Source organism: Pinus tabuliformis, chromosome 2_1, assembly GCF_031772625.1.
Source record: "Pinus tabuliformis cultivar Carrire ecotype Pingquan chromosome 2_1, CPIR1, whole genome shotgun sequence".
NCBI classification, from domain to species: Eukaryota; Viridiplantae; Streptophyta; class Pinopsida; order Pinales; family Pinaceae; genus Pinus; species Pinus tabuliformis.
Genome location: NC_142299.1, coordinates 323,761,747 through 323,783,553, shown reverse-complemented (window position 1 = coordinate 323,783,553; position 21,807 = coordinate 323,761,747). Strand labels below are relative to the sequence as shown.

The following is a 21,807-nucleotide window of genomic DNA, read 5'->3' as shown; positions in this document are numbered from 1 at the left end:
ATCTTACATTTATCTAGGTTTTATTATTTGTGATTCTTATAAAACTTAAATATAGTCTTATTAACTAATTTGTGGGTTATTTAATAAACTTTTAGACCATGATATCTTTAATATTTAATTTAACTAATTATTTATATTCAATTTATCCGATAAATCTTCATAGAATTTAACTTTATCCTATTACTTAGGTAATTACAGATATAGTAAAAGTAAATAAATAAATGAACTTATGATCATGTTAACTAATTAACTAACTATTTTAGTTTTATAATAGTCTTTTAATAATACAAATCTTAGGGTAGTTTTAAATGTTTTAAGCTCTTTAAAACATTTAGTTAATCGTAAACAAATTTGTTGGTTAAAAATAAAAATAATAACGAATTGTTTTAACAAACTAAATTTTTAATTAATAAATTAAATAAATCTTACTTCTTTCCTGGTCTCTTGGTCCAGTCAAACGCTGTTGCCTTATCCTTTGTAGCTGTTTCTTTGGTCAAAAGTTGCCGTTGAATGATGGGTCTGTCTATTTAACTTGGGGCCATGATCTGATCCTTCATCTAGACGATGAACCACACTTGTTCGTTGAATGATGGGTCTGTCTATTTAACTTGGGGCCATGATCTGATTCTTCATCTAGTCCTGACTATGAACCACACTTGTTGGTTCTAAACGCATCGACAAATAAATTTCAATGTGATTATTGCCAAAAAAACATCTTAATAATCTTGATATAGATCATAAAAACCTAAATTCAACAACTATCTATTTATATTTAGATTTTTTTTTTTTAACCTATAAAATAATAAAAGTGAAATCAAATAAACTTTTAAAATAAATATGATAGGCATCTTATAGGGCAAATATTAATAATTTTAAAAGAAATACTATTTAGTAAAATAAAAAAAATAATTAAAATTAATATAGATATCATTTAAATTTAAGTTTTTAATCCTTGAAAACAGTGTTTAACGTTTCAAAACCAGCCAAGTAGCCCCCAAAAAATATTAAAATATTTAACAACATTAAAATAGTAAAACGATTTTCATGTTCTCCAAAAAGGTGTGGACTCCCCAAAAATAAATTGAAAAAAGACATATATCCCACCCAACGTAGTGCCCCTACTCAAATAAATTTCACATCCATTCGCTCGCTTTACTGCTTCATTTGTTGTGCGTTATTCTGCAATAATCACCGTCACCATCGCTTTGGCAAGACGCAGCGGCGAAGTCAGATAAAAGAAGAGACTACTGTGGGGCGAGCGGCTAGATATATCACAGGCAGGTAAGCTTCTGTTTTCGCGATCTACTCTGCTTGTTTTTCTAGTTCTAAAACGCGAGTTTGTATTTTCCGTTGTGGGCAAGTCAAGGTCAATCAATCGTCCACACTTCATATATCTTGTTTTCTATCCTCAAACCAGCCGCTGCTTCGTCGTTGTTTACTCCTCGATTAGTCCGTAGCCCACTTTATCCCCCCACTTATTACTATCATGTTCACATATTTTGCTTAGATCCTCATCGTCTGGATCGAAATCCCGTCGTATACTGTATGATAAAGCATGGCCAAAGGCCGCAGTATGCTTCTCAAGAAAGTTTAGCATATCTGTTAGATGAGGGGAAAAGGCCGGAGTATTCTTCTCAAGAAAGGTTAGCATATCTTTAAGAAAAGTAATAGAAATTTTGAAAAAGGTTTAACATATTTTTTTGGATAAGAGAAAAGTAATAGAAATTTTGAAAAAATTGTTATATAATTCTTAATATATTTGTCTTTGGGCAAAATTTATATAATATAAATACTATTTTTAGTTTTCAAGGGAATGTGCCCATTGCATCAGAAGAGTGGGATGGAAATAACTGTGTTTTCCTATATTCCCTTGATTGGAACCATGATTCACTGTGTCAAATTCCTGTCACTTTGTTGCTGGGCAAAGGTGCTACGAGTGTTTATTAGAGTATTGAGATATGATGGACGCAGAAGATTCTTCCGTGGATTTACAAAATGGTTTAAACTATTTTGTAATTTATGGGCAGTTATGATATTTGTATATTGCCAGTTCCTTTTGTTCATAACGGTGGTTTTATCTTTCGAAAGTGTTTTTTCATAAATATACTGGATTTCTAAGGATAGGTTTGTTAATTGAGTATAAGTGTTAGCTTTCGCTGTCTCGATTTGAAACAAAAGCGAGGATATCCTGGACATCAATATTTTTTTGTACAGACTTCCATTGGAGATCGCTAATGGTAATACATATTGTTTGGTTGGTGTTGTATGAATTTATTGGAGTATATCATTGTGTTTCTTTTTGGAGGTGCATGGGAGCTACAGACCCCCTCTTAACAATGCACATGACATGCTACTCCACATCTTTACATTGCCAAAATTCTATGGGTTATATATTTTGTCAAAATCACTTAAAACTTGTAACTCGTTTCAAGTACTTTGTTGGTTTAGAAAACCATGGTGTTATTATGTGTAATATTCTTAATTAGCCATGGCTAATTGGAATATTCGATTTTGTTCAATTTTTGTTTTCTATAGTTATTTGTAAATAAAAAAGTGAGGAAGGGGGACATAACACACTTTTAAAATAAAAAGTCACTTCCTAGTAGCATAATGTTGTGACTTAAAGGGGAGCCAAGGGGGCCAAAGGGGGGCGTAGAAATGGAGCCCACGCAGACACATGGAGGGACTGCGCAGGAGGGAAGAAACACATGGCAAGAGAGGAATCACGCAGGAGGAGGTGAGCCTTGGGATTGAGAGAGGCAAAAGCTATAAAGGAGAGAGGAGCCCCCTCATTTTGATAATTTAGTTATGAGAATTTGTGATAGTCATTTTGACTTAGAGCACGCTGGCTGTTTAGCTAGTCTGCAACACTGTTTAGTGCATTGAGTGTTTTCGTTCAGAGATCTCACCCTTAGCCCTGGGGGACTTCGAGTGCCTGCTCAGGCAAGGTATTTCCATTGGCATTCCAGCAATAGTTTAATCAACATTTTAGCAGTAGTTTCATCAGCGTTTTGGAGGACTGCGCAGCACTGAGAGGGGGACGCAGTTCTTTCTGGCAGGAGTCTGGGTTGAGGGTTTGTAGGAGGATTTGTGCTGAGAGATAGAGTAGGGGATCAACCCTTGCATATTGGAGAGTTTTGGCAGGGGTTTCAGGCAGATTTCTGGAGGGTTTCATTCAATGCCAGCACAGAGAATTGAGGGACTGCGAAGAACCCCAAGGGGGTGATTTTCGGGGGTCGGCCATTTCAGAAAAGCTCTTTGGGCTTTTCTAGGTTTCTTGAGTAGAGTCCGATTCCAGAATTTCAGCCTTTTTTGAAGAGGGGAGCAGCCCCAAATCCTCATTTGATTTCTGGCAGCAGCAGCAGCACGACAGTTCTCCAGTAGCTTGGACACAGTTCAGAGAGGGGCCATTCCTTTGCTATTCTGAGTGTATTTCTTCACTTGCCTTGTGCAAGTCGAGGTGCCATCTTTTTGATCACCTCCTGTACTCATTCTATTACTCAGTATAATAAAATGGCTTAGCATTCCTCTCTGCATTTCTTAAGTATCTGCTTATGGTTATATTGTTATATGTTGCAACATTGTTATTTTTATCTCTTTGAGCATTCTCGGCTATTATACCACTTGTGTGTTTCTCCTACACTCTTAGACAGAGTCTGGAAAGGGCCAGGTAGCCTCCGGATCTCGTCCTCTTTTAAGAGGCAATATATCTGGTAAATGCCCTCCCAGTCCATCTCTGGTTGGAGTTCGTGTGTTTTTGAGGAATATTCTTGATAAGGGATATTACATTATGGGAAAACAAGCCCACTGGTTTAAAAGCTCTCCAACTTGCCCTAGCCCGATGGACATATTAGTGGCTAAACTCCTTTTTATTGAAGTTGCATCAAAGCAACATAAGTGTTTAAGTTATATCGGGGTGAGATTTTCTCGTTACCGAATTCCATGCAAGATCTACTTCATACACATTGACTACCTTTAGCTACTAGCCATCACTAAGGGTTATATATTTTGTCAAAATCACTTAAAACTTGTAACTGGTTTCAAGTACTTTGTTGGTTTAGAAAACCATGGTGTTATTATGGGAAAACAAGCCCACTGGTTTAAAAGCTCTCCAACTTGCCCTAGCCCAATGGACATATTAGTGGCTAATCTCCTTTTTATTGATCGGAAAGGGGACAAAAACCCATGCAAGATTTACTTTAAGTGTAGCTTGTAAAGACAACTCTTTTGGTCATGCCCTATTCATTGTACCAAAGTTGGCACTTGAGACCCCCCTTGCATGGACCCACCCACCCTACACTCTTGGGTATTGAAACCCTTGAGGAGACACCTGACTTATGCTATTAGGTTTTGATATCATTTTAGGGACCAATGTTATCATAATTGGATCGATTTTGTCAAAATTGGTCAGTTGGACCAGTTCTAGGGTTATATTGATCTGGTTGAGTTTCAAAATGGTGATCGCTGGTTTTGTACCAAACCAACTGATTTCATATTGAGCTGGCTATAAATGCCAAAACCAGCTGGTTTTGTACAACCAATGATGGGAACCACTTCAACTCATTTTTTTAAAAATCAATTAAATAAAAAGGTGAAACATTAAACCTAAAAATTTGTCCCCTTCAATGCTATCTTAAAGAGCCCCCCACTTTCCATTTCACTCACACAATTCATTTGAGCAATTTGGAATTTTTGAGTTGAGTTTCTTGGGTTGATTTGGAGAGAAGGGTTGATTAGAAGAATTTGTTGGGCTGATTTGAGGAGCTTGATTGAAGGATTGATTTGGAGAGTTGGATGGGTACCTTTAAGGCCAGGGGCATCAAGTTAGAATCCCATTTTTGGATTTAGTCATTTTGAGGCATCTCTCATATGATTAGATTGTATAGTCTAGTGTCTAGACTACAATTATTAATTAGTACTATGCTTATTTTTGGACTCTAGAGGCCATTTAGAACTTTTTTGTTGACGTATTTTGTTCAGATATGGATTGCACTCAATGCTATTTTGGTTGTCTGCATAGCTACTTGATATATATACGAGAAACTTTGCATATATACAAGTATATGAAAATTATAATGGTTTGGATTCACATGAATGTTATGAAAATATTTCTTGTTTCAAAATTTGAATATTTTATGTAGTTTTTGATCGACTGGTTTTGTACTTCAATATATATTTATTTTTTTCTAGCATTTGTTTGGTTCTGGTTTTTGGAGTTGATTGATTTGATAACCAGTCTAGTTTTGATAAAATTTCTAGGAACGCACCCACCCTACCCACATGTGTTTCAACCTCACGACATAGATTGGACATCAAACCTAGTTTGCCAATCCACCTACACCCTCAAAGGCCATTAATAGACCTTGTCTAAGGATGTACCCATGCTATCTCCTTGAGTGTTTGATATGGGCACGTGACAGCTATTGGATATTCACATACAAGAGCAAAATCCCAAGAGAAAGAATAAACATGCAAGTAGAAAGGAGATTATTGCACTGTACACTTTGTTGTACACTCATTTGTATTATCTCAATATGGGAGTACAACATTATAGGAGAGTGATGAAGTTTGACTATGTTTCTAATAAAATGCAATAAAAGGCGAGTAATCACATTTAACGATGAGATAAGAGAATAATACAGTGTAATGTGTAAATTACAATTAAAATACATAGTCTAACAAACTTTAATACAAATTCAGGGACTAATTAAGTCTTATTAGTTTCAACCTCCTCACATAGCTTGAGCCTCAAATTGAACTTACCAATCCACCTACTATAGAAATTTTCCAAATTGGAGTTTTAGTACAAAACATAAAATTTCATCTCTTTGACTAGAGGTTTCTCAGATCTCAACTCTCTGAATTTTCAGCCTTAGGGCTGTCATGTAATAGAATATAAAAGAACAACGGAAAAGACACAATATTTTATTCTCAAACAATGCAATTTTCTAGGTAATCCAAGGAGATAAGATACCATACTGTCTAGATAAGTTTCATTCCTCTAGAGCAAATTATCACACATAAAGCAGATCTGAAAATTCACTTTGGCAACAGTTATAACAGTGGTAAAACAACAGATATGACCACAACAGAAAACCCCTTAAGTTCTTCAATGATGATGTCAAGTATTCAACAAATTGTCCTTTTACTTATGTCAAATCATCAAGACATATATAGCTGTTAATAAAGATACACGAAGAACGTGTATGGCTGAAAATCAAATATGGAAATTGCACAAGTTTTGGATAGTTGGAAGCTTCATTAATATGCTCAAGATAAAGGCTCCATAGCCTTCTCTCAATGCTAGTACAAGCCACTAGTGCTCTAGTACCCTAGCTAGGGAAAACAATGAAAATCCGATCTCAATCAAGGAGCTCCAACATGCAATAATCACTCCAACAATCCTCCAAGAAAATGCATTCTTTTCTCTTCTTCTCCACCAAAGCTACCCTAGGGTTTTATTAAAATACCCTCATCTAGAACCTCCAAGGGTAAACCCCAATGTTCCACCAAGTTTCCAAGATAGGGGGCACAGGAACGAGAAAACACATATGGGGGATGTTATGAGAATACTGAAAATGAACAATGAACTAATGTTATCGGAATTGGACTCGTCATCGAACCAATTGACTGCAAAACTAGGAACCGGAGAAAAAATGGATCAAAAAACCGATCGACCAATAAATACATAAACATTCAATTTTTCAAAAAATAAATGAACATTCATGTGTGTAGGGCCGCTCCATATGACCCCAATTTTCTGCTCATTTTTTTTTCAAGGACAGGTAAATACATCTATAAATGTAATTGCAAAACTTTACAGCTTCAATACTTAAGCACACTGTCACTATTAAATTCTACATCAACATACAAAACAATAATGCATGAAATATAATAAAGAATGGTCAAATATTTTACTAATTAACCCATAAAACAAGTTACATGAGTTACTATTCACCCAATAGAAGTTAGAATCCTCAATGCAGGCTGTCGCGATCCTCATTCCTTTCTCATCGTGGTTGCAATGATTCGTTTTTTGCAATTCCCACCGTGCTTAACTGAATTTGTTGACCCACTTGGTTGTCCACCCTACCAACGCAAGGTACTCTTCTAAGTTCTTCCCTTTGGCTCCTCGAGCTGTAGTGGGGTTGTAGGTAGGAGGAGAGAATAACACTAGCCAGTAGGAATTTGGGCCCGCCACACTATCAACGATGCTCAAGATCACCAATGTACAACAAATCACAGGTTCTCACTAGAAAACATAGAATGCATGATGACACCCATCTAACATTAAGGAGCTCCAACATGTTCCCTTCATAAGAATGTGATCCTTTTATAGAGTCTTTTAGGCAAGGATTAGACGTGACAATTTTTTTCACATGCAAAATAATTGTTTATTAAATTTCATAAATTTGATTATCACCCAGCGACATGTCCTATCTAGAATTTTGCTCTCACGCAATTTCCTGTTATTTTATTTAAACTAAAGATTTTCTCTCACCCAAGATACACATGTTCCTAAATTTACTCCTAGATGTTCCCTTATGCCCCTTTTTCCCTTAATTTTTGCAACTTGTTTCTTGTGGCCTACCAAGAGTCCCAGTTAGTTGTAGTTACTCCCTTTAATTTCTCCTTTTCAAATTTTGTTATCTTTTTAGAATTTTCTCAATTAGGTGAGGTTCTTTTGATTTTAGTTTCTTAGAATTACTTATTTTAATAATTCAATTCTTGCACCCGTCTATTTTAATAATGCATTTATGTCCACATCAATTTAACTTTAGATTATTTTCCCTTTTAAACATGATATCTTGTAATTAACCTTGTATCTATCATTTACTTAGCTCTAACTTACATTAAACCCATTTTTAGGTATTAGTTTGCTAACATTAGTTAGGCAATTTCTTTTAGTTTAGTTTTCTAGTTATCACTTATTAAACTTTAGATTTACTTGATATTCAATAACATATCAATCCCTTAAAGACTTGATGAGAGCTACTTTAAAGACTTGATGGATCTCTCTTGTTATGAATTAACCAAATCATAGATTTCATTATCCTCCATTTGGTGCAAGGGTGCCAACTCTCATGCCCTTCAAGAACCGCACATTCCAAGGGTGCCACAGTTTAACCATCAAATGCTTGTGATTCAAGCAGGAAAAATAATTACTAGTGGAATGGAAACTCAATAGTCTCGTTGTCGCTTTTGTTGATAGTTCCATGGTCACTGAGGATCAAGGCTCTCCTCGATGCGCACCCCTCAATAATACCTCGTGAGTGACCATATCCATGGTCCAACCCTCACGACATCGTGCAATGCCAAGGATAAGTACCCCCTGTACTTCATCTTAAGCCACGACTGGAGTGCTAGCAAGTATAACCGAGGAGACTGATCATACCCCTCCAAATATGTTTGGTCTCCTTCACCTACAACCCCACTACCCTTGTGCGGGTCATTTGGTTAACACTCATCAGTGCCTGAAAAGAAATTTGTGAGAACATCCCTCAATATAATCCATATAATCATACCCATTATTTGCATCAATATCAAATATCAAAACATAAATATAAATCAGAACGTGACTCAAACCATCATAGTATGGGTTGTGTCCATAGTCCTCTTTTCCTACCACACAGAGGAAGTAGTTAGTAAAAGTTGATAGACATGATATAACTATCATCCAATAAGCATCATAAATGATCACATATAAAGGCCATAATCAACAACATCATCATCAGAATGAAGGTAAAATATCATAATATCATGAATACATGTCTCCTCAAAATACATAAAAAGTGTGGATCATCATGCTGATGTCATCAAAGAATAATATATAAATCAAATTATGTCTCAAGATGTTAGAAGTTTGGGTAGCTTAGAAGGTATTTTCAAGAGAAGGAAACCCATAAAGATGAGTTTGTTGGGCAATTTACCTAAAGTTGGGTTTTTGGACCCAAAGCAATGGTTTTAGGACCTAAAGAAACTAATTATTTATTCTAATGGGTTGAGAGGTTAAAACACTAAGATCTAGATGTGCGTAAGAGAGATGTGACTTCTCTTGTGTAGGGTGTGCCCTAGTGGAGGGCCAAGTTCTGCTCATGGAGGCTGAGATACCCTTGAGAAGACCGCAACTCTTGTTCTGAGAAGGTCGAGTCAAAGGTTAGAGGAGCAGTAAGAGGGCCAAAGTCTTGGAGAGTTGGAGATTAGGCCGAGCTTGATTTAGGGCCCGGTCTAGGCCAACAAAGGAGATCTAGCCATGCTACTGTAAACCTTGAAGGAGGTCAAATGCCTCAATCTGTGTGAACAAAAGATTTGTGGAGGGATGAGGGAAAAGGGTTTCCATGAGTGAGAACAAAACTAAAATACCAACTCATCTTTTGTTTGCATTAGCCCAAGAAGAAGACGTAGAATCTCAAGAGCAGCTGCAGTAAGGAGCAAAAGTTTATGGTTTGTTTGTGATGGAAAGAGGCCGAGTCTGCCCTGGTAGATAGGACGAGAATGATGTATGTGTCATAAGAGGGTTCTATCTAGGCGAAAACAAAGAGCACGAGGGCACTGAAAATTATGTCTGAAGTTAGGGTTATGTTTTGTGCAAAGGGAGGAGGGTCGAAAGGCCTTAGAAAGTTCGTTGGACTTTTGTGGTAAGGTCAAACCCTAGGAGAGGACGAAATTGACCTTAGATTTAGAACGAAGGCAATGAGTACCTCACGAAGAGAGAGAAGGCATTGGGACAATATGAAAAAGTTGATTTGTTGGAGAAGATGAATTGCTGAGATGGATTTCTAAAGTCTGTTCACTAATGGAGTTGTGAACAACAAGTTAAATGGTTGATTATATAGTGACCTTAAAGGATCTAAGTCATTCTGTGTAGTTGTAAGTTGTGGAGCTAAGTATGTAGTGTTTTTGAAGGACTAAACTCACTGTGAGAAATTGGGTATGCAGAGGAGTTAAAGGAGTTATTTCTGTGTGATGGAGGCAAACAACAACTAGATACATCAAAGGAAGAGAGGACAGAAAGGGATACAAGTAAGGGACTAACAACAAGTAAGTCAAGAATTTGTTCTTTGATTTGATGGGTAGATTGAGGATCTAATGGATATGACCTCAAGCCCTAACCTATTTGTGTACTATTTATACTAGTTGTACTAGTGATGTAAGGGGCCATGTGTGAAATTTCCTTGAAATTACATCAATTGGAATTTATTCTCCTAACTGATTAGTAGTTTAATTGTTTACGACAATTAGCGAAAAAATCACACAACAATACTTCACAAAATAATTAAGTTGTGGGAGTAAAATCAAGAACTAAGAAATAGATGCACACACATAAAAATGACATAATTATTTTGGACTAAAAAGTCCCCAGAAAAACCCCGAAGGGAAAATCGGTGCAACAAATGAGGGTTTATTTTAATTATTATGCAGCAAATTCTAGGAGTACAATAATCTGGATGCCCAATTGGCAATCCTCCAGAAAATATACTGGCAAAATAAAATGGAGAAAATTTCTCCCTTCTACAATCAATCTGGCCTCCACTGGCTTGCTCGAACCCCACACTGGCAAACTTACTCTGCCTGGAATTAGCATTGATTGGCGTGGATAATTTGCATTGCCTGCTAGCTAGCTCCAAGTGAGTCGTCCATCCTCCCTCTGCCCCTAGAAAATATTTGCTCTGCCTCTTGTTAGAAAATCATAAAGGCATAAATATTTTCTTATACTTGATAATTACTTGTGATGTTCTTGACTTCTTCTTAAGTTTCTTTTATATCTTCTTTCTTTTAGTTCATCAAGCAATTATCAAAGAAATAACACATAAACAATGGACACCAAATATAGGCACTATGCCAGGGAAAAACCCCCCCTTGAGGGGAAAACCCAGTGAAAATTCTCTTCCTTTCAATAGTATTCTTTGAGACTCTTCACCTTAGACAAAGACCAAACCTTCCCTCCACACCAAGTCAGCCTCCCAGATCTTCGACCTCTTTTCCAACAACTTCGACTATGTAGCAGCTTTCGACATCAACGAAACTTGGAAGACTTCGATCTCCCAAACTAGGACACGAAACAGAGAGAGAGGCACCAAAATTTCGTTTTTCTTCTTCTCCTTAGACTCCACCCAACTCGCACTTCCTTTGGCTTCATTAGACCCACTTCGCACTTCTCCGACTTCCTTAGAAATATCGAACTAGCTTGAGATGATATGCTCCAAATGAATTCAAATTGCTTCTATTTATAGGCTTCAAGGGAGGTCGAATTGATGTCCTTAGGCCGACTTGGTGTGGAGGATATATAAATTATATTTGACTCAATACTAAACCTTTTTACATGATTCAAAAGCCCAAGAGGGGTCTCTTTAAAAGTACAATGACACTTTTGACTTAGAATAAATCCTAGAAGTCCTTAATGGGGAACTTGACCTAAAACATGGTGACCCAAGCATGAAACCCATGCTTTAATAAGTCACAATAATAATAATATTTTTTTTTCTTTATTCTTTTGACAAGTACATTACAAGATGATTCAAATACATTAAATGGAGAACGAACCTAGTTACATTTTCCAACACTCCCTCTTAACTAGGGAGGTATGCATCATATACAAGTACAAGGAAGATCTCAACTATATGAACCATGAAGAACTTTAGGCACCACAATGCCATGGACTATATTCTTGACGAGGGAAATCTATCCATTGGTCTCTTGTAACGACCTATCTATAAATATCAAGAATGCAAGAATAATAGCAGGCATACGGTGCATGCATATGATAGCTACATATGCATGTGTCGCATACATCGCACTAGTATTATATACTAAATTAACTATAAGTGCTAAATACCATGACACTTCTTTAAATAGAGGTTCTACTCATCCATCAATATTGTTTAATGTATGGGTAAATATTAAAAGAGGACTATATAAATTATATATATTCCAGGTTATTGATAAAAATGATATTAATAAATTAAAATAAATTTTAAAATATATATAAGAAATAAATTAAAAAGGGGCACTAGGTATAAAGTTATAATGTTATATTAAAAGAATACTTTAATAAAACACAATGTGATATATTAAAACATAAGACATATATACGATATAATGTTTATATTAAAAAATAATATTTTAATAAAACATAATATGATTTATTAAAATATAAAACATATACATTCATGACCTTTAAAAGAGATAAGGGAAGAATATGAAAGGGAGGAGCGTGTCACCAGCAGACTGTGCGGTGGGCTGCAGAAGGAAGAGTGGCCACCGCCAAACAACAGGATAAAACCACGGGACAATGATTTGGGAAGGGCGGAAAAAACGGAGGGAAGAAGATGGGAAGGAGGAGGAACGTCATGTACGGAAATCATCCACAGGAAGAGCTTGAGTTGTTCTGAGGTTCTGGGCATGGGGGAAACAGTCGGCTTCTGCTAAGAAGCTTATTGGATTGAGCAACCAGGTTTTGCTCAGTTTGGTTGGGTGGATTCGGTCTTTTGATAACTGTAGCAGCGTAGTTGGAGGCATCTTCAACTGCAGGGCACAGGTAGGTACCTCAGCGGTTCTGTCAGTTGATTTTTGTAAGATTTTTAGGAAATTGTTTACAGGTTCATGATATAAATCCCTTTATTGTATTTGCATCTGTTTACGGTCTTTACATCTCTCAACAATTTAGGCGCCGCAATGCCACAGACTAGATTCTTGACCAGGGCAATCTATCCGAGTGGGAATAAGATGGCTTCAAGCTTTCAACCTCTCTAGGTACCGTCAGGCTTACTTGCTAACCACCAACCCAAAGATCCAGGTGTGTATCCAAAAACAAAGCTCTATAACCAACACCACCTTTTTTAACTTCGGGACCTAGACATCAACACAAAGTGTCGACCAAATGTCTTCCCAGGCAATGCTTCACTCACAAAGCCTCAACACTCCTTGAACCAACAGATCAAGGATAACCAATCTCTCCTAATCAAACTGATTCGTAACCAACATGTTATCAAAAACCTTCGAGAGATTCACTTGTACAAACACAACCCCAATCAATAATATACTTTCGCATGTACATAATCAAATACAAACCTTTGGGGTCATTCAGATGTTGCTTCTCAACACAGTAGGACTATCGATCAAATCCTTAACAAAAGATTTCTTCATCATACACTTTCCTTTCCTACTTATCATGCAGCAACATATCCTTCAAAATTCATTCTCCAATCAAAACTATGTTATGCCCTCCCTCTCAACCAGGGAGCATCTTTTTATCCAGACTCCCTCTTAATCTCAGGGAGATCTTTCTTACTCAGGCTCCCTCCTAATCCAGGGAGATCAACTTCTTTTCTTTGACATCAGAGAATCTTTTGTGGCATCCAACCATTTCATTAGAGTTATCATCATCCACATCATGCTTATCACATCAATGAACATCTTCACCATATTGAAGATTGTGTACCTACGCAACATAGATTGCAAGTACAACCAATTCTATAGAAGCATGAAGTTAGTCATATCAAAATTATGGAAGCATTTCAACTTTATATATATCAGATACTAAAACTTAACTATAAGTAGGTGATACATACTCTTCAACATCTTGATAGGGACTTTGTCATAAATCCTAGACTATTTCATAACAACTTTCATTACATCTAGGGTTTCAATGTTTCTTCCAAAGGTATGACATACCCTTTTGCAACATATAGCAAACCATATAAACAAATATAGATCTACAAGGCATCTAACTACTTTCAAAATTCATATGTTAGACTTCCCACTAGGGTTTCATACAAATCCTAGATTTCATACAAGAGTATTAATCAATCAAACCAATCACAACTTAGTCATCAACATGACTAGCTTCCACTAGGGTTAGTTGCAAACCCTAGATTTTTCAATCAACCATCAATCACAACTAAAACTCAGATTTCAGCAATCTTACACAAATCTCAAATTATCACATTGTCGTCATACATAAGAGATTTTTAATTCTACTAAGGTTTAACTCCAAAACACTAGAATTTTATTTTCACAATCTCAACAATCATTATATAAATAGATCTCAAATTGTTATATCACACATACTAGAGAATTTAACTACTACTAGGGTTTAACTGCAAAACCTTAGATTTCTAAATATCATCATCCTAGCATATCAGACAAGGACTTATATTATACTTATGACCATCAATAATTAGGTCAACACAAATATCTAGGAATTCATTATCATGCATAAGCATATCATATGTCAGACAACATTAATACATTAGAAATGTATTGACCTAGACCAAGCTAGGGTTTTGACTAAATGTACACATATATATGCCTAGGGCTTCATTCCTAGGGTCTTACTTTAAAAACATAACAAAGGTTTTTCTTATAGGCTCAATCAAACCCTAAATATCTAGGGTTTCATAACTTAGCAATGCAAACCCTACTATTCCAAAATTTCAAAGGTTCGAGATCTCAGACAAATATCATTCAACCCTAACAAGTTAAGAGCTCATAGTTCTTCAAAAGTGGGAGCTTCCTTCTAACTGTTAAGTCCTGCAGCAAATGCACCCCAAGTAGGTGGCAATCCTAATAGAGCAGTGATCACGAGTTCTTTGTCTGGAACAATTTCATTAATGGCCAAAAGATCATCTTTGATTCTTGCTATCTTCACAAAGAAGGAGGCCACTGTATCTTCTTTAGTCATCTTTGTGGTCCTTAGTTCATTTTTCAAGCTTGCCACTTGACCAATGTTCTTAATAGCAAATAACTTTGACAAGGCTTCATTTATTTCTTGAGCATGATTGATATTGGCTATAAATGGGACAAGGTTGTCCTTTATTCCTTCTACCATTAGAATCATGGCCACCAATTCTAATTCTTTGAACTTTACTTTGTCAGCATCACTAGAGTCATATGTAGGCTTCTTTACTTTTCCTTTGACCAAGTCAAATACTTTGTTCTTTTCAAGGATGAGATCAATCCTTCTCTCCCTTGATTGTGTTAGACTGAGACATCTTCCTTGAATATAGTAGACTTCTTCCCTGAGATAATCCCTTTGAATGGTTCCTTGATCAAGTGCTTGAGACTGCCTTTTTCTTCTTTCTTCATCAAAGCTTTGTTACCATGTTAGAAAATTAGAAAGGCAGAAAGATTTTCTTATACTTGATAATTACTTGTGATGTTCTTCACTTCTTATTAAGTTTTTTTTATATCTTCTTTCTTTTAGTTCATCAAGCAATTACCAAAGCAATAACACATAAACAATGGACACCAGATATAGGCACTATGCTAGGGCAAAACCCCCTTCGAAGGGAAAACCCAGTCAAAATTCTCTTCCTTTCAATAGTATTCTTTGAGACTCTTCACCTTAGATAGACCAAAATTTCTCTCCACACCAAGTCAGCCTCCCAAATATTCGACCTTTTTTCCAACAACATTGACTATGTAACAACTTCTGACATCAGGTAGCTTCTGACATCAACGAAACTTGGAAGACTTCGATCTCCCAAACTAGGGCACGAAACAGAGAGAGAGAGAGAGAGGCACCAAAATTTTGTTTTTCTTCTTCTCCTTAGACTCCAGCCAACTCGCACTTCATTTGGCTTCATTAGACCCACTTTGCACTTCTCCGACTTCCTTAGAGATATCGAACTAGTTTGAGATGATATGCTCCAAATGAATTCGACTTGCTTCTATTTATAGGCTTCAAGGGAGGTCAAATTGATGTCCTTAGGCCGACTTGATCTCTTCTTGGCCGACTTGGTGTGGAAGATACATAAATTATCTTTGACTCAATACTAAACCTTTTTGCATGATTCAAAAGCCCAAGAAGGGTCTCTATAAAAGTACAATGACTCTATTGACTTAGAATAAATCCTAGAAGTCCTCAATGGGGACTTTGACCTAAAACATGGTGACCCAAGCATGAAACCCATGCTTTAATAAGTCACAATAATAATAATAATAATTCTTTTGACAAGTACATTAGAAAATGATTCAAATACATTAAATGAAGACCGAACCTAGTTACATTTTCCAACCTCCTAGATGATCTCCTGGCCTCCGACAATTGAAACAAACCCTCTCTTGCAACTCACATTGGGGTTTCTAGCTACTCGCACTAGATTTTGCGACCCTTTCTATAGATAATTCAACCTTCTTTCTCCTACCAATCAGACACTGGAGAAACAATGGAAAATCTCCCGGAATCCTCTTGAATTTTCAACTACTCCTCTCCAATGCTATCCCTTCGGTTCAAGTTGTGCCCTCACTAACTGCAAATTAGGTAGCTCGATTTGCCAAGAAAACTGATGCTCAATGTGTCTCTCTCCATCCCTTCGAGCTGCTCTTATAATCTCTTGTTGAGACTTCAACGACCAAGATTAAATCCTCATCAATGACTAAGATCAATTAGACGTCATCAATGAAAGTCTCTAGAGCAATCTCGAACATCCTTAATTAATTAAATTTAATTAACCAATTTTCCTAAGTTAGACTTAGGAAATAATTTAATTATTGGCTAATTAATTTAATTAAGGTGTTTTGGAGCCATATCTCGTGAAACTATTACTGGGTATTGGAGATCTTGTGTTCCTTAGCCTCTCAACACCATTTGAGACTAGAACAACTATTCGGTGCTACCATACCATCTAAAAACTAACACTCCCTTTTAGCAAGGAAGGTGTTTTCCACTATGGCCATTTGTTCTTTAAAGTAGATGAACTTAGCTCTCCCTAGAGATTTCGTGAATATATCAGCAACTTGCTGCTTTGTGGGACTATTGGGAACATTCTATAGTTGGACTGACCCACGCTACACACAATCTCTGATGAAGTGGTATCATATGTCTATATGCTTTGGCCTATCATGGAACATTGGATTCTCAAAGATCCTGATGCCACTCTGATTATCGTAGTAGATATTAGTTGCCTCCATCTTCTAACTGAACAAACTCACTAACAACTTCCGAAGCCAAATAGCTTCACATGTGGCCATGCTATCTATCATGTACTCTGCTTCTCTAGAGCTCAATGCCAGAAAATTTTGCTTCCTACTAAATCAAGTGTTAATGTTGAAGCAACACCTTGATGTGCTCTTCCGATCCACTGAATTGCCTGCCCAATTTGCATCTGTAAAACCACATAACCTGACACCATCACCTAGAATATACCTCAACCCATACTCGACCGCGCTGCATAAATACCTTAGTATGCCTCGCTGTTGTCCAATGCACTCTCTTTGGTCCCACTATAAACTAACTGAGAGGGTTGACCACGAAGCAGATATTTGGCCCAGTGTTAACCAGATACATGAACGAATCAATGAGTTGTCTATACAATGTAGAGTCCACGTCCTTGTCCTCTAATTCATCTATCTTCCTCCAGTTGCTAATCATAGGCGTAGACATATGCCTACAATCCTACATCCTAAACCTCTTCAGAATCTCTACAGTGTATCTCTCTTGATGAAGGAGGATCTCCCCATCCCTCTGCCATACCTCTAGGCCTAGGAAGTAATGTATCAGTCCTAAATCCTTCATCTCAAACTCTGTTGCCAAGTTCCTCTTGCAGTCCTCTATGAGCCTTTATGACCCTGTTAGAAAGAGGTCGTCTACATACAATACTAGGATGAGTGGCTCACCCTCTACCATGAGATAGTAAAGGTTGGGATCTGCATCACTCTTGACAAATCCCATCTGCTGCAAGTAGTTGTTAATTTGAGCGTACCATGCCCTGGATGCTTGTTTGAGCTAGTATAGTGCTCTCTCCAGTGTGCACACGTGTCCCCCTCTCATGTGTCTCGAAGCCCTCTGGTTGTTTGATGTATACCTCCTCCTTTATCATCCCGTTTAAGAAAGTTGTCTTGACATCCAAATAGTGAATCTACCATCCCATTTGTGTTGCTAGAGATATAACTAACCAGATGGAAGTATACCTTCATCAATGACTATTCCAGGAACCCTAGTTGCACGGAACCCCACATCATCGTGTTCCATGCTTAATTCTGGAACACTTGTCACTATCTCCTTGAGCATCCGAAGTGCTCCATGGTGTAAATTTCCTATTCTCCTATGCCATAATTCATTCAGGTCTATCCCACTGCTAATGTCATCACTATTGTTGCTGCTAACTAGTGCCTTTCGAGAGTCAAGTTGCAACTTGTATAACTTGTTGCTTCGAACTCCAATCTGTTTCATCTTCTTCTTCCAATCCTGGTGTTTAATGAACAACTTCTTCCCTATGAAGTGGACATCATATCCCTTGTCTTGTAGTTCTGAGATTGAAATCAGGTTCATGCCCAAGCCTAGCACATGCAACACATTTGTAACACTGGTGCTTGCTCTTGATTCCCTTTGAATCTTGATGGTACCTACTCCAACTGGAGTACATTTACTCTTGTTTCCCATCTAGATTTGGAAGTCCGTTTGCTCCTCTTCATAGTTGGAGAAGTATTCTCTAACTCCTGTCATATGAGTAGACACTCCACTGTCTATATACTAGACACCTTGTGAAGTTGAGCTAGAGAGGCAAGCTATCTAAGCGAATTCATCCTCCAATTTGGAAGACAAATATGTAGCCTCCTGAACGTTAATTCTCTTTGCGGCCATACTAGAGAATTCTAAGAATTTTAATGGGGAAGTCTTGGGTAAAACTTGTCATGTGCTTTTCTCTTCCTACCTAGCGCAGATCTGCAACTGCAGCCCTTGTTGCAAATTTTCTGCGTCGAGATCTACTTAGCAAATCAACTAATATGCACATTGGAATTGCTTCTCAACAACCACAATGCTTGCAAATTTTGCTTCAGAGGCTATCGAATTTTTCTCCTGATTGGATTTGGAAATTGAACCCTCTGCCTCTGCAATTCTCACTCCATGCCTGGCCTGTGCAGATCTAAGCCATGTGCTTCATATCTCCCTCTAAAACTACACAATCTATTGATCTTTTGCCTTTGAGCTTCCGATCTGATAAAAGATGCTTTGCTACCATGTGGAATTTCCCTGAAATTGCATCAACTAGAATTTATTCTCCTAATTGATTAGCAATTTAATTGTTTATAGCAATTAACAAATAAATCACACTGCATTTCTTCACAAAATAATTACACTGCGGAAGTAATATCAGAAACCGAGAACTAGATGCACACAAATAAAAATGACACAATTATTTTGCACAAAAAAGTCCCCGAAAAAACCTCAAAGGGAAAACCGGTGCCACAGATGAGGGTTTATTTTTATTATTATGCAACAAATCTTGAGAGTACAATAATATGGATGCCCAATTGGCATAATAAAATGGAGAAATTTTTTGCCTAAAGTAATCGATTTGGCCTCCACTAGCCTGCTCGAACCCCACACTAACAAACTTGCTCTGCCTATAATTCGCACTACTTGGTGTGGATAATTCGCACTGCTTGGCGTGGATAATTCGCATTGCCTGATAGCTAGCTCTAAGTGAGTTGTCTAGCCTCCCTCTGCCCCTGGATAATATTCGCTTTGCCTTCTAGATGATCTCTCGACCTCCGACAACTGAAATGAACCCTCTCTAGTAACTCACACTAGCTTCTGCGACCCTGTCTATAGATAATTCAACTTCCTTTCTCCTACCAATCCAGCACTGGAGAAACACTGGAAAATTCCCTGGAATCCTCCTGAATTTTTGGTTGCTCCCTCTTTGGCTTGGATTGTGCCCTCACTAACTGTGAATTGGGTAGCTTGACCTGCCAAGAAAATTGATGCTTGATGTGTCTCTCTCCATTCTTTCGAGCTACTCTTATAATCTCTCGTTGAGACTTCAACGAGCAAGATTAAATCCTCATCGACGACTAAGATCAATTAGACTTCATCAATGAAAGTCTTTAGAGAAATTTCAAACATCCTTAATTAATTAACTTTAATTAACCAATTTCCCTAAGTTAGACTTAGGCAATAATTTAATTATTGGCTAATTAATTTAATTAAGGTGTTTCAGAGCCATATCTTGCGAAACCATTTCTGGGTATTGAAGATCTTGTGTTCCTTAGCCTCTCAGCACCATCTGAGACTAGAACACCTGTCTGATGCTACCATACTATCCAAAAAATAACACCATAATCCCTGGTATGGGAGCTCCATGATTATTTTATTGATGGACTAATAAAAAATTGAGCTTTGGACTCAATATCTATGTGTACTTTATTCATTTCACTATTGTAGATTTCAATTGTGCACAATGGTTGTAAGTTGGGGATTCCTAGTGTGTTTGTGTGACTGGTTAGCGATAAACCGGATCTAGGGCCTATGGAAAATCCAACATGGTATCAGAGCTACTTTGAAGGCAGGTGGATCAGAGTGTGTGCAGGAAGCAGAGTGAGCCAGTGGAGGTTGTGTAGGCTTAGAGGGAGTCTAGCTTCAAATGAAGACTGTGAAGGATTGTCAGTTGCCCTATGGAACTCTGAATCTTCAAGTTATAACGAGATAGAGGAGTTCTCAATCGATGCAAGGATAGTGACAGACCATGCAAGAACATTCATGGTGGTGCAAAGAAAATATATTTTTGCATGCGAGGACAGTCATGCACCATGCAAGACAAAGCTAGGCCTAGTATTATGAAGACATGGCACATACGAGGATAGATATGGCTACACAAGGAAAGTCATGACTCATGTGAGGACGATCATGGGCATGCAAGGAAAGTCATGGAGCTGGAAGCGTGAAGGAAATACCTTCCTCACTAAGAGGGAGTGTTAGAATTTTGGGTAGCTCGGAAGGTATTTTCGAGAGAAGGAAACCAATCAAAGTGAGTTTGTTGAGAAATTTACCCAAATTTGGGGTTTTTGACCCAAACCACTAGATTTAGGACCTAAAGAAACTAATTATTTATTCTAATGGGTTGAGAGGTTAAAATCCTAAGATCTAGAGGTTTCCTAAATGACTCGAGAGAAATAATAAATAAAGGAGCCAAAGGAGAGGTCCAGTCTGCATAAGAGAGATGTGACTTCTCTTGTGTAGGGTGTGCCTTAGTGGAGGGCCAAGTTCTTCTCATGGAGGCCGAGATACCCTTGAGAAGACCACAACTCCTATTCTGAGAGGGTCGAGTCAAAGGTTAGAGGAGCAGTAAGAGGGTCGAAGTCTTGGAGAGCTAGAGATCAGGCCGAGCTTGATTTAGGGCCTAGTCTAGGCCAACAAAGGAGATCCGACCTTGCTATTGTAACCCTTGAAGGAGTCCAAATGCCTCATTGTGTGTGAAAAAAATATCTATGGAGGGCCGAGGGCAAAGGGTTTCCATGAGTGAGAACATAATCGAAAGAACAACTCATCTTGTGTCTGCATTAGCCCAAGAATGAGACGCAAAATCACAAGAGAAGTCGCAACATGAAGGAGCAAAAGTTTATGGCCTGTTTGTGTTGGAAAGTGGCTAAGTTTTCTATGTAGAAAATCCTTGTAACCTTGCAACTGCTAAAGAGAGCAAACTAATCACAAAAGACACAAGATTTCTCTACCAAAATTCCACAGTAAGAAAACAGCGAATAAAAACACAATCACATAGATCAATCACACATAGAAATTTATCTGGGGAACCCAACTGGGAAAAACCTTTCTTGCTTATATTAAATCAATTGAGCAATTTTATATATTACAAAGAATATGCTTCAAGCCTGAAGCCCTTGCAATACTGATCAACTCTACACACGGCTGCCCAACACTTAGCCAAATAAACTTGCAAGGAAGCTCTTATTTCCTTGCGCAATTCAACCCCTAAAAAATAGGAATTTCCTCCTATTTCCTTGCGCAATTCCCAAGAAAAATTGCTCTGCTTGATCCTCAAGTCTCTCTACACAAAAACTTGTGTA

General features: G+C 37.5%; 1 protein-coding gene across 4 annotated transcripts in view; it reads left to right on the top strand.

Annotated features, from left to right (window-relative positions):
- The window catches only part of LOC149200150 (uncharacterized), a 64,831-nt gene that overhangs the window by 12,028 nt on the left and 30,996 nt on the right, over window positions 1-21,807 (top strand). For 2 of the 4 annotated variants that reach the window (XM_089402615.1, XM_089402616.1), the window contains exon 1: window positions 1,143-1,281. The exons of 1 other annotated variant lie outside the window; for it this stretch is intronic. The gene's annotated coding sequence lies outside the window, so the exon portion shown is untranslated. Of the gene's footprint in view, window positions 1-1,142; window positions 1,282-1,352; window positions 1,644-21,807 lie in introns of those variants that run through there. One more of the 4 variants, XM_089402617.1, reaches the window with a different exon arrangement.